At 43.3% G+C, this 14,083-nt stretch overlaps 1 protein-coding gene across 5 annotated transcripts in view; it reads right to left on the reverse strand.

The window, feature by feature from the left end:
- ANO9 (anoctamin 9) overlaps positions 1 to 14,083 on the reverse strand; it is a 586,191-nt gene that overhangs the window by 162,964 nt on the left and 409,144 nt on the right. The window lies entirely within an intron of this gene.

Consider the following 14,083-nt stretch of genomic DNA (forward strand, 5'->3'; position numbering starts at 1 on the left):
TCCCCGGGAGGAGATTGAAAAGATGATCATCAAATGGGGCTCAGCAACATGTCAAAAGTGCAAGATAGGCTGTGGAGCAGGTCCCACTGTTCTCTACCCCTCACTAAAGGACCAGTACACAGAGGCAGAATGGTTTTCCATCCTGGACTGTGTGCTGGGATTAGAGGTGAGTAGTCTAGGTTCTGAAAACAGAGGTGTGTCAGAACATGCTGCAGTGAGGTAGAGAGTTTGGCCCACTGCTGGGTGACTTCATGGGCCCCAGTGTCAAAGGGTGGGGGCACCAAAGAATGAACCTGGGCCCATGTGGGCCCATGTAGGAGATAAAGCCAGAGGGAGGCTTAAGAATGCAGACCTATGCCTGGAGAAGTCTACCACTTCACTTGAGCAGCAGGTTGGAATGCAACGTGATGATGTTGGTTCTTCCTCTGGGACCTCAAAGGAGTTGGGTACCAGAACCTGGTTCACACATAGTTGGCAGCTGAATGAACCAAAAGGACAACTCTGACCCTTACACAACATAATGTGAATGTGAAAAGAATTGGTTGGTTAAATGATAAGATCTACCTAAGTACAGGTCCCAGTAATGTGTGAACGGTTACACTCACTGTCCACATTCAGTAACCTCTCTGCAGTAACCTCTCTGCTGATAGTCCCAATTTCAAGTGAACTACGTCTTCAGCTGTGGATGAATGAATGATCTACCTGACTGATAGTAGTGAAAGACCTCCTGCCAATGTTTGACTCGTGCTGTGGGTGGTGAAATCTGTGTCAGCAAAACTCTCTGAGAATTAATCTGTTGTGTGTTCTGGAACATGTGAAGGGAAGCTCACAAAACTGATGAACTGCAAAGGTAGAGAAGTGATACTTCAAAGTGCACACTTTCCTTGTGGCTATAACATCAGCTCACAGGGTGAGTGAGATTCAGGCTCTGTGTTGTCAGGAGCCCTATACTGTATTTGATGCTTTCAAGGTTGTCATGAGGACTCACCCTAAGTTTCTCCCTAAAGTGATATCGGATTTCCAAGTCAACCAGACGATCACTTTACCTATGTTTTTTCAACATCCTTCCTCTCCGGCAGAGAGGTCCCTTCCTTCGCTTGATGTGAGACGGGTGTTGAAATTCTACTTAGATAAGACCAAAGACATACGTAGGTCAGATCAGTTGTTTGTTAATTACGGTCCAGTCAGGACTGGTCTTGCCACCTCCAAACAGTCCATATGTAGGTGAGTTGTGTCCTGTATACAACTATGTTACCAGAAGGCTAACAAGACTCTAGGGGGTAAGCCTAAGGCTCATTCAACTAGAGGCAAAGTGGCTACAGCGGCTTTGCTACGTAACATTCCCATTGCAGACATCTGTAGGGCGGCTACGTGGAAATCGGTCCACACCTTTGCTAAACATTACTGCCTGGATTCTGATGCCAGGACAGATGCACAAGTTGGGCAGGCTTCGCTGAGGAATTTATTTGCTCAGTAAGGATTTTTCTTCTAGGTTTTTTCCACTGCTGTGTTTGGTTGTTAGGGATGGGCTTGCCATTCTATTCACAGATTATGACTATATACAGAGATCCCCTACTACAGAAGTAGTAGTTTCTTACCTGTAACTCCAGTTCTGTAGTAGGTGTATCTCTGTGATAGTCATAAGCGGTCCACCCTCGTCCCCGGTGGAAGAAATGTTTTTCCTGGATGCTACGGGACTGGCTTTAAGAGACCTTCAAAAAGAACTGAAAGTAACTTGCCTTTGGCTGTGCATCATGGGATACCGAGGGTCTCTGGAGGGTCCCTAAAGGCACGGTATCCCTTTTCAGACACATAATGGCAGCCTATGGGACTTGTCCGTCCAACCCTTCCTCTCTATCATGACAAAGGATTTTTGTGAAGGGGGGTTTCTCTATGTGTGAAACACTGTAAAATGTGTACATTTATATATTATTTGGCTATCCTTTTTCACTTCAGGATGAAGTGCTGGCCAATGTAGCCTTGTTAATGTCAGGCTGCATTATTTGTCTTTCATTTTCTCTTAAGTGTCTATGCAGGACTGCAGAAGAAGACAACTTAAGAGACTATTTTGATTGCTCCGGGGTCCCCGCACATGGGCGGGACTATTCACAGATTATGACTATACACAGAGATCCCCTACTACAGAATTGATTGTATCATGAAGAAGACACTGAGGGTAAGTTTTGGTGGATTAACATTAGGCTTGTGGGTCTCCCAGAACAAGCAGAAGGGTTCAATGTAGATCCTTGCATAGAGCATTTATTCTGTAAGACAGTGACGCCTACAGGATTGTAGGCATAAGGTGCACTGAGTCCCTTCGTCACAAAAATGATGAACTGCAAAGATAGAGATATGATACTTCAAAGTGCACGACATTATGTTCTATATCAGGGGTCTCCAAACCGGTCCTGGAGGGCCGGATCCATGCCAGATTTTTTGGATATCCCCATTGAGATACATGTAGTAATTTTAAATATCTGGCATGGACCCGGCCCTCCAGGACCGGTTTGGAGACCCCTGGTCTATATCAAATGAAAGGGGGTGCGGTGCTAACTACATTCTGGCAGTGCTACATCAACAGAATTACTTTCTTGCAGCGAAGAAGACACTTCATGACTTCCAACTTAGATATATGCTTCCTTTTGTTCTCAATTTATAGTTGTCTTAGAAAAAAATAGCTCATACCAGCTTTTGTTCTATTTCAAGCTGTGGTGCTGAGTTATCTCATTGCATAAATAAGATTTTCTGGATGTTAGGGTGACACACCTTGCGTGAAAGAGAGGTGGTTATTTTATATCTTGTTGGGAGAATATAAGGGAGGGGTGGAATTGGGTGTTGGTTCTTAGTTCAGATATGTGCCTTGATAGTTAATAGGCATGGCATATTAATGTTTCTAACTTGTTGGTTGCTGGTGTTCACTTTATTTACACAAATGGTAATGACGGAGGATGAAACGAGATGAACTATAAGCTTGACCGGATAAGTGATGTCCTAGTGGTGTGTGTCTTAGTGTTAGAGTACAAATTTCTGAAGTGATATTCAAAGGTAAACTGAGATCTGGTTGACCAACAGGACTAGAGTAAGAAAACACTGAACCTGATTTAGTTCATGCTGAGGTTAGGTCCCCTGAGGAACAATGTTCATAGGTAGGGCTGAAGCTGTGCCCAGCAGATACTGGCACCAGGCTTGCCCTTTCCAATTCTCTATGTTCAGGAAAGCAAGAACAGTTACTTTAGCCATGCTGAGAATGCTCTGAAAGCGTGTCAATCCTATCAGTCACACCCTGTACCCAGGGGCACCACCTTGAGTGTCTGCTGAGCAGGCATTCAGTCTTGCCCAGCTGGCCTTGGGCAAGCTGGGCTCACTTTACTTACCTTGTGCTGAAATTACTTGTGACCTGTATATATTCAGGGTGTGGGCTTTGGCATGTGCCCAATCCACCAAATTCAGTATCGCCATTACCTACTGCACACATTCTCTGGCAATACCTATTTGGTACTCGTCATAGTGCATTTGTTGGCCAGATTGTACAGCTTTCAAAATGATCTGTGTATGGGACCTACTTTCAGTAGACACCATCAGACATTAAATACAGGGAGTGCTTTTGTACATGTTTTATTATCAGTATGCCTTACCTAGTAGTGTCTAGGCATTGTTCTTGGGTAACAGATATTACACTCTCGCATATCAATAAATCCCTAATGGAAATGCAACTGGATATGCAACCTCAGGAACACTCCCATAACTTCCTTGACCCCACGACCAATCGGTATGCGACTTTCGAAGATCAAACTTAGGTAGCCTTATTTCGGGAAAGTTTAGTGCACATTTGAAATTCAGGGTCAAATTTGTAAGAAACCCAAAGATTGATAATTTCACAACAGCACACAGTACCAGTATCTACCAATACAGTGATGTGGGGAAGGAGTATTGTCCTGTGTGTAGTAAGTATTGGTAGTTCTTTCTAAACGTGTTACCTGCTAGGCAGAGAATAAGGGTATGGTCAGCAGATGCTAGCAGTAAGGAGAATGCACACATGCCACAAACAAATGCCACACTTGGCTCCCAGTACCCACTATGTCAAATACATCAGGTACTGAGAGACAATGCAACTACATAACTGTAATGGCGTTCAATGTCATCATCATATTTTAATTTGTGGATACTTTGTTAAGAGCAAAATAGCTAATACACAAAAAACATCCTCAAGTTACTATTTATTAAAATCATACTCATATTTTCAAAAGGACCCTATTGGTGTGGTGTGCAAGTCTCATAAAGCTAATTCTTTCAAGCTAAAGGCCATCTCAAAACCACTATATAATCGAAAAATGTATGAGTAAATCACTTAAAATGAAGATGTCAACAAAATTGCACTGGTTCTACAACTAAGGTAACCATAACATGTAATGAGAAGTATTTAAATGAGACAATTAAGGTGCCATCTTGGAGGGGATATCTTCCAAAATTTACAAATACTATATACTGATTCAGCGACAACTAGTAAAAACAGTGTAAGACACTATATTAAGATCTCTTAGTAATACAATAATATGTATAAAGTTAATCTTCTGTTCATGGATGTGAAGGGATAGCATTATCACTTACATTCTTTATATATACGTCCACAGTAAAATCAGATGGCAACAAAACATAATCATAGGTTAGCAGACCTTTTGTTTGGAGGTACAAATTAATTTAAAATTATCAGTATTTAGACATGTATACCTTGAATTACATATTAACTTGTCCTTAGGTACCACAATTATTATACCAATTTACGAATTAAACAGCGCACACAGACTCACCTATGGCCTCCCGATCCCAGACCCTCCCGTCCCCCACAGGACTGACAGAGGCAGGCACAGGTCCAGACCCAAGTACCTAAGACCAGTGATGTACGGGGGCTAAGCCAGATAATCCCATGTGCTACGCTGAGACAATCCACTGCGCCCCACCCCACGTACACAACACCACACCGGGAAATGACAAAACAACCAGCCGCACACAGGTTTACATTATATACTCCAGCAGCTACCCAATAACCTCCCCAGTTTACCCTAAAAAAGTTGATAGTTCTTCCTCATCTGCAGTTCTGAAACCGATGGTTTTTCAAATGGGTATGCATTCCTTAAAATGGCATATACGACAGCAGGAAAACGTAACAGTGGGGGATACACCATTAATTCACGGTCATGGTGAACTCCTCTAACCAAGCTCTAACAAACAGAAACAGCATCGGGCAAGGTAGTGCTCAGAATACTCTACTGTGCTATACTCAATGTTTGTCATCTGCCGGAACGTAGTAACCTCTTTGATCTATAGTCACTGTTCGACTTCTTGAACATGCTTGTCATTTTGTAAGAACGATATCTTCATTTGTTACATGAAATGCTAAATACCAATAAAAAAATGTAAACAAAAAAACTTGTCCTTAGGCACAAATTATAACACATTAAGGACCATCAAGAAAATAGACAGTTCATGATCAATATTGAGCCCTTCATTTAACAGCTTTTAATTTCATAATCCAAAGTGCCTCCTCTGGCATCCATCATCACGGTAAGTCCATGACACTGGAAGTTATGATAAGTGTCCTGAAATTTGCATGCAAGAGTATCTGTTGCGAAGGGATATTTTGAATCTCTCTGTTTAACTGTCCAAAAATGTTATGTAATTCTCTCGCATGGAGGTCTGATAGTACTCCCAATATATATTTTTTGGCATTTGCACAGCAGAATATATATTATAAAGTTGGTACCACAGTTTATGTTATTCCTGATCTCAAAGGTTGGACTATTACTGTAGCACAAGGATGTCACCTTGTCCTTTGCTAGTCTAGAAACCCAACAGTGATCACATTTATGAAAGCCATTTGCCTCTTCTGACCACCAAGGTACAACATTTGAAGAGCTAGGACAAAGAGGACCAATGATATTTCTTAATGTACGTCCTTTACGAAAAAGTAATGCCGGGATGTGGAGAGATATAACCACTGATTCACAATAACGTCCTTCAAAAGACGCCAGTATTTGTTTAAGATCTTACTAAGTCTATCAACTTCTCTACAACAACATGTAATGAGTTTTATTGCATCCCTCAGGGTATTTCTTCTATTTGGTTTCACAGCTTTGTGATAACCTCTTGCCACAATATCACAAACATTCTGTCTAAATTCATTATCCAAACTACAATTTCTTCTAGCTTGTACCATTTCTCCAAATAGAATGCCAATCAATTGATCTCTCGTGTGTGCACTAGATTGCAAGAAGTTTCCTTTCTGTACAACCAACGTTGAAGTGTCATATTAGTGACATAAAATTCCACATCTAAAAATGGAATACTTTCTTCACTGTAGTTTAGAGTAAAAATCATACTGTACGGTTTTGAGTTCAGATATGCAACAAGCTCTAACAAATAATCACGGAATCCAGTCCAGATATTCAGAATATCATCTATAAATCTTCTCCAATAGTGTATGTATTATAACTATTTTGCACCTCTGGGTCCCAGACCTGCCTCTCCTCAAGTCAACCCATGAGCAGGTTGGCATAAGAAGGGGCAAGCCTGGATCCCATCACTGACTCGCATGTCTGATGATACCATTTCCCATTATAAATGAACACATTGTTTTCAAGGATCAACAAATCATGTGTAGAATTATACCCATCCAACATCACTGTTTGTCTGGATGACATGTTTAAGTAGTAATGAGAGTTTTTTGTATGAACCAGTCTCATAAAGACCATGGTACTGGTAAATGGGACCTTGAGTCTGCCACTCTGCCATCCAAGGCTTGGAACCTTTTACACCATTTTGCCACAGTTCCCTCTATTTCACTCCACAAGTAAACACTGTGGTGACCCGTGTAAACATGTAACTATCTCTCCTTTGAAAAATCCTCCCACTCCTCCACATGACGCACAGTGTGAAACTGATGCAAGCCCTCATGCTGGTACATCTTGGCTACAGTAATATCATCTAGTCTGGCCGCCCCAAAATCATATTACTTGACTTCAATAACTTCAGAACCAGACAGTCAGACCAACCTTTGCAAACAGGATCACATCAAACCCAGCTTTCAAGCACAACACTGGCTCTCTGCCGCCATCAAGAGCAAAGACAAGGTCTTGGTCAGCATACACAAGGAGAGATAGAAAATTCCCCACATCCCTAGAGAAAGTGACACCACACTATGCCCGAACCAGGGCCCTCCTCTCAATCCTCCCGACTGGATCAATGCTTTTTACAGATGATTAAATGTGGAGGAAGGTAAAGATGTGAAAATGCTCTCAGCTTGAAACCAGAGTTTTGGATCCAGCTAAATGTGGTTCAGGAAGATTATGAAAACGGAACTATTCAAGCTTACTTTAAACTGAACTCAATAGAGATCAGGGCTTGCAAAAGAAAAATGTCGCCCATGCGTTATGGACTTACTATTCTGCTGTAGTTACCACCCCTAGGTCAAAGATTCTGCAGCAACCAAAAAGAGACATGAAACGCTTAAGAAAGCCCTTTCTAAATAATTTCACTCACAGTAGAACAGACCACAGTTAAAAAAAATCACGAAAAGTCCAAATATAGAAAACAACGCTGATGTGATGCATCATGATATAAGGTGGGTAGAAATCTGCTAGAAACGGTTTACATTTGAGAGAATTTTTCAGGGAAATATGAAAAGTCACAAGTTAAGGAAAAAACAAACAGTTAGTTCTAGAATGTGATGGTAAGAAACCCCTACACTGCTTTGAGCACAATGTGCCCCAAAAAAGGAAGGGCAGAAAGAATAGGGCTTGAGCTTCAAAGTGAAGAGCCCCAGAGGGTCATGAAGTTGGATAAGTGAAGAAAGGGGAATAACAGATCATGAAAACATTTAACACATGGCGCGGAAAATGAAAATAAAAATGTAGCTATCGAAAAGAAAAAAGACGGGGGTGAGATGAGAGCACACATTTGACGATTAAAGTGATTATTGAAGATTTTAACATAAACTGAGGAAGGGTGGAAGAGTATGTAGGAACACCAAATAGAACTTGATAGCAATCACCAAGATAAGATATCATTGTGTTTTAGCATCATTGAGTGTGATGAGAAAAAGATTTAATCTGCAATCACCAGAAATAGATGTGATTTGCTGTGGAAATGTGCAAGAGCAGTCGATGACCCAATGAGATTTAGCATATTCGAGAAGATGTGCAGACAAAAAAGCAGACACATAATTGGTGGAGGAATATACCGTTGCAGAAAGATTTATTCATGGGAAGTATTAATTGCATCATGTCTTATTAATGGGATGGACTAGTAGCAGTGAGACAGCTTAAGACAGCATCAGGATGTCAAGGAGTACTGAATGATGAGAAAGGCCAGGGCAATCATCACAGATGGCTGCTCTCGTACAGCCTGGTCACTTCACTTCACTTTGTAGTTGAGAAAAGAGGCAAGAGAGGTAGAGGCGTAGGTTTTACATCACTCTAACTCAGGGGTCCCCAAACCGGTCCTGGAGGGCCGGATCCATGCCAGATTTTTTGGATATCCCCATTGAGATACATGTAGTAATTTTAAAAATCTGGCCTGGATCCGGCCCTCCAGGACCGGTTTGGAGACCCCTGCTCTAACTGGTGTGTCTGTTGAAGATGTGTCTGCAGCGGCCCCCTAGGATGCGGCCCGATGGTAACTCTGGCAGGGAAAGTCTTGTGAAAAGTCATCTGGGAGGACGCAGTCTAGGTTTCTAAAGTTGACACTTTCCGTGACTGGATGTGAGAAAATGACAAATATGTACTCACGCACTTGAAAGAAGAGTCTTGTTGTTTTTGTGCAAGTTGGCTTCTGAGAGAATTACAAGCACTTGACTTCCACTATTTATTTTCTTATTTTAGAAGAGGAAGGTGTCATTAGCTAGCAGTAGTTCAAACGAAGGGAATAATCTGTGATAAAATCCTGCCAGTTGAGGAAATGTTTAGTAGTGAATCTGGTGTTGAGCAGAGCTCGGGTGAAGGTGGTTGAGCTTTCTAGTGTGGCTAAATTGATCCTAAGTGTGCAGAAAAAGGAATTGGGTTTTTGGGATGAGTGAACAGAGCCACACATCAAGGTGGACTGAGTTGATCTGGATTCATGTAGGGGTCTAATGGCACTAAAGGTGACATTTTGGAAGTGTGCCTCGTATCATCAGTTCCTCTGCAGTCGGTACCACCTAATGTGTTCGAGTTTCCACTTGTACCTAGAGACCTACAGGTTGTTTCAGAGACTGGATTACCTAAAATGAAATGAAAAGTGGAGGAGCAGAACATGTCGTGGGAGAAGAATGGACATACAAAAAGGCATTGCTGGTTGCTGTTTTGTTGTGGGGGGTGTCACCAAGCTATTGGATCGCAGTTTGAGTTGATGAACCGAAAGTCATTACCCAATCTGAAGAATAAACCATGTTGGGTATAGAGTTTCATTTATTCTAGACCTGTATTGTTGCATACCTCCATTTGTTACTCACCAGTTTTGTTCCCCCTCGAAACTGAGAGTTGTTGGGCTTTGAGGCTTCCCTCCTGACCACAGAGTTGCTGTTATTGTATATTCATATTAGATGGGCAACAAGACTTCCAAAAACAAAGAAAAGGGAAAACTATAGACATAAATTAAAATGTAATTGTTCGCAGTGATCGTACACCAAAAAAGCCTAAAATGAAAGCACCCTCCGACATAGATGTTAAAAATGAACCACGCTGGTATATCTCCAAATACCAATGAGAAAAACTGGATATAGAAAAGCCAACAAATTCCACTGATCCAACGACTGCGTTTCCTTCTGAAAGTTTTAACTCGCTTACGTAGAACTCAGGCTATCCCACACCAGACACAAATGTCTCCTTCACTGCAGTTTTCTTTGTATCCTACGGCCTATAATTCTGGACTTACAATGGTGAGGCAGGGCCACATCTACCGAGGTGCTCGGGCTGGAGCATTGCCTGGACTTGCATATAATAATATTTTGCATTTAATAATTAAAGGAAACATTTAGGGCTCTTTTTGAATATGATATATTTATTTGAAATGTGCAGTCCACACTGTCAACGGCTGGGGCGTAGCTTGGTCAGTAAGATTGGTGGGGTTCAAGCTTCAGATTTTCCAACACTCATGCTGGTTGAAGTACATTATATGAGCAGCAGGGAATGAGAGGGGCTTAAGCAGCAGAGGAGAGGAAGAGAAGTGTGGATTGTTAGGGGTACTTAAAGCTCAAAAGTTTGCATAATACAATTTTTAAGACCTTCAAAACAGAAGTGAGTGTGTGTTTTTTTGTCTGTATATTTACGTAAACATCTCAAGTGAAATCCGACAAACACCTTACCATACCTAGCTTAAAGCACCTGTACCCAACTATTTATTAGAGAATGCATATACAGGGCTTGACAAATCCACTCACCCGGGAGAATGGATGAGGACGAGCTATTTTTAGGTCCTACTCGCCCTTTCTGGCGAGTAGGAAGACAAACTAACCTTTGTCCTCTTTCTTTTAAAACGGAGCAAAAGTGACAAGATAACAAGATTTAAAGGCCTTTTTATTGCTCACAAATGGACTGAGCAATAAAGATGCCTTTAAATCTTGTTAACTTGTCACTTTTTTTTTTTTGGAAACCTTTATTGTGCATAAACAGCAAACAAATACGGGCCTACAATCACCTGGCTGGCCACGAAACTGTGAGCGCTGTTGCGAGCCATACGGTACATCGGCAGTAAGGCGATACTATTAAGCAAGCAATTGGAGTTACACTAGGCCATGCTGTACTGCCGATATGCAGGAAGAGTGAGGTTAATTTTAAAGTTTAAAAAAAAGGCATGAACAAGAATTAGGTCCAGGAGAGCCATAGTCCAGTCAATCTCACTACAAAACAAGTAGACAGCGATCAGCAGGCGAGTCCCATGAGACAAAGGAACATTGCAATCAAAGTAGCGGCATCGCGAAAGTAACGACAGGATAATTAAGCAAGCAATGCGGCGAGTGCAGACAGGAACCCACCCAGCTTCAAGCCAAACTATAGCCCAAGGACAGGAATAAGACAAGAAAAGATGAAAGAAAGGAAGAAAATCAAGGCCCATAGAAACGAAAAAAACGAACATATAAATCCCCCCACCCTACACGCATGCAGAGGCTACGGCCTACCCCCCCCCCCCCTTGCAGTGTGTCTGTCGTCCATTAGAGTACCCGAAATATAGAAACAAGAGACAAGGAGAAAGAAGAAATAAGGAAGAGAACCATCATAGAAAGCCGGAGGAGGGCCAAGTATAATTATTCCCGGTCAATCCCGCCATGCAGTCCACCACCGCCCCGTGAAGTAAAGAAACAATAGCAACATCAGTTACAGTATGAAACGGGGCGAGGCATCCCAGTTCGCACAATCCAACGTATATTCATAAGTGTTCCAAGCCAAGTCCCCACCAGCCCGTCAGTCCCGGTCATGAAACGGAGTTTCTCAGCCCTGGCCAGAGCGCGACAGTCCCCCCAAGCACGGCGTCCGAGGGGGGCCCGATCCATACAAAGCCGGAAAGCAAAATGGCCACCATCGATGAAGAAGAGAGAGGTAGGGACAAAATGGACGTCCACAGTCAGCAGCCGAGCCGCAGGCAAGCAGGAAAAGTACCCCCAAACACACAAATCGACATCCATTCCATCGCTGGAGGAAGGGTACTTGGGAGGCAGTAGGCTCAAGGGGATACAGTTGTAGCAAAAGTGGAGGTTGGGGATACAGCGACAGCCCCAAAAACAAAGTCTCGAGCCCCATAGATGTCCGAAACAATGTATCCCCAGTAGAGCTACCGGGCTGCCATGCACAGGAGTCGCGGCATCGGGAGACAATCCTCACCTCCCCTTCAGTGCTCGGCACTTCAATATCCCCCTTCGCGACTGACAAGGTCGAATCAGTGTCATGCCGAGAATCAGCCGGTCGGACCCGTTCCAACTGTTGTGCTGCATCGTCCAACCGGTCACCCATCTTACCGGAGAGTGATCGCCATTCCGCCCTGAGCTCGACGAGTGCAGCAACGATATCCCGGCAGGTCGGCTCCGTCCGCGAGCACAGCTGTCTCACAGTGCGAGATGGTGCATGTAGTGGAGCTTCCAGTTCGCTGTCGGGCAGGGGGACGCTGGCAGAAGGCGAGATCACCTTCGTTGCTGTAGAGAAGACAGCCGCCATTGCGATCGTCCTGGGGGGTGCACAACAAGAAGGGGGCGAACTCAGTCCCAAGGAGTTAGGGTCTAGGCGTGTATGCCGAACGGTTCCGGAGCGCTGCACCGAAGAGGACACTGTCACCTCGCTGCGAGTCGGGGGCAATCCAGGGGGCGACCCACACAATGGACACCGCAGGTCAGCCTCAGCGCCGGCCAGGGGGACGATCACTGCAGACAAACACTTCTCCACCATATGCCACTCACACGGAGCGGGGCTCCCGGGTGTCTCGAAGAGGATCCGTCCGACACCCCCTGCGACGGCGCTAAGAGACAAGGAATCCACGCTCTCCGGGTTTCAGCGGGCTGTAGCCGTTCTGGAGGTCCACGGCGGCAGGGAGCGGCACTGGTCTCGGAGCCTGGATACGGAGACCGTCACCCGGCACGACGATATCTCCGGGAATCTGGCAGGTAGGGACTTCGGAGGAACACCCAGAGCATGAGTGCGGTCGTGGCTACGTTCCGCCGCGGCTCAGGCACGGATTAACGATCAGGATGTAGGTGCGGAACACACAAGCTTGCGGAGCCGGGAATCGAGCGTCCGTTCAGGTCTCCATCTTGGCTCCTCCTCCTAACTTGTCACTTTTGCTCCGTTTTCAGAGACGGAGGTCAAGTAGGTTGCAGTTGGTTCGAGTGCGAGCCCTGATATATTTATTAAGGGGGTGTAACACCCCCTCTCCAAGCTACAACTCTGTAAGCGGCTGTAAGGCAAAAGTGGGGAGAGGGTAGTGCTAGCCTGTGGAGTCTATGACAATGCTACGTGTTCTCTCTGTAAAACAACCAGGGGCTTATTTACAAGCCCCTTGCGGCACATTTGCGCTGCCAGAGTGTCACTTTTGTGATGCTCCGGAGGCACAGTGTGCAGACCCATATCTACAAGTTCATGCAAAGCCACTTTGCATGGTTTTTCGTGGCTAGTAAGGTAAAGGTTGGTACAAGAAGGAGTTAGGTCCTTAGCGGGACTGAGGGTGGGCTGGACCGTTATACTGAAAAAGACAAAAAAAGGGGGGGTGCCCAAACCTCATATCATAGTCATACAGTTATTTCATCAAGACCAAATGCCAACTGATTAGACCTGGTTGGGTACTTTTATTTATACCAATTAATCGTATTTTTTGTTTATATCCTTTTTTTAACTTATTTTTCTTAGGTGAAAAAAGATATACATTTAGAACATATACAACATGACATTACAAACTTAGCATTTGGTAAACGGAACATAAATCGAAATCAAGAGTGCATCCAATTAACACTAAACATTACAAAATCATTCCATTCATATTTACAAATCAATTTCTTATTAAAGACAAGCTAAGCGACATTAGATCACAAGAGTGAAGTAATATATAGTTGTTTTTGATATATCACTCGATGATACAAACTATATCATCGAGTGATATATCAAAAACAACTATATATTACTTCACTCTTGTGATCTAATGTCGCTTAGCTTGTCTTTAATAAGAAATTGATTTGTAAATATGAATGAAATGATTTTGTAATGTTTATTGTTTAGTGTTAATTGGATGCACTCTTGATTTCGATTTATGTTCCGTTTACCAAATGCTAAGTTTGTAATGTCATGTTGTATATGTTCTAAATGTATATCTTTTTTCACCTAAGAAAAATAAGTTAAAAAAAGGAAATAAACAAAAAATACGATTAATTGGTATAAATAAAAGTACCCGACCAGGTCTAATCAGTTGGCATTTGGTCTTGATGAAATAACTGTATGACTATGATATGAGGTTTGGGCACCCCCCCCCCTTTTTGTCTTTTTTAGTAAGGTAAAGCAGCACAAGTCGCTGCCTTGCCTTACTCTGAGTCAAAGAGGCATTCCATGGGCATTGCGGTGGGTGTTCCCACACAACG

This window comes from Lissotriton vulgaris, chromosome 2_1 (assembly GCF_964263255.1).
Source record: "Lissotriton vulgaris chromosome 2_1, aLisVul1.2, whole genome shotgun sequence".
NCBI lineage: Eukaryota > Metazoa > Chordata > Amphibia > Caudata > Salamandridae > Lissotriton > Lissotriton vulgaris.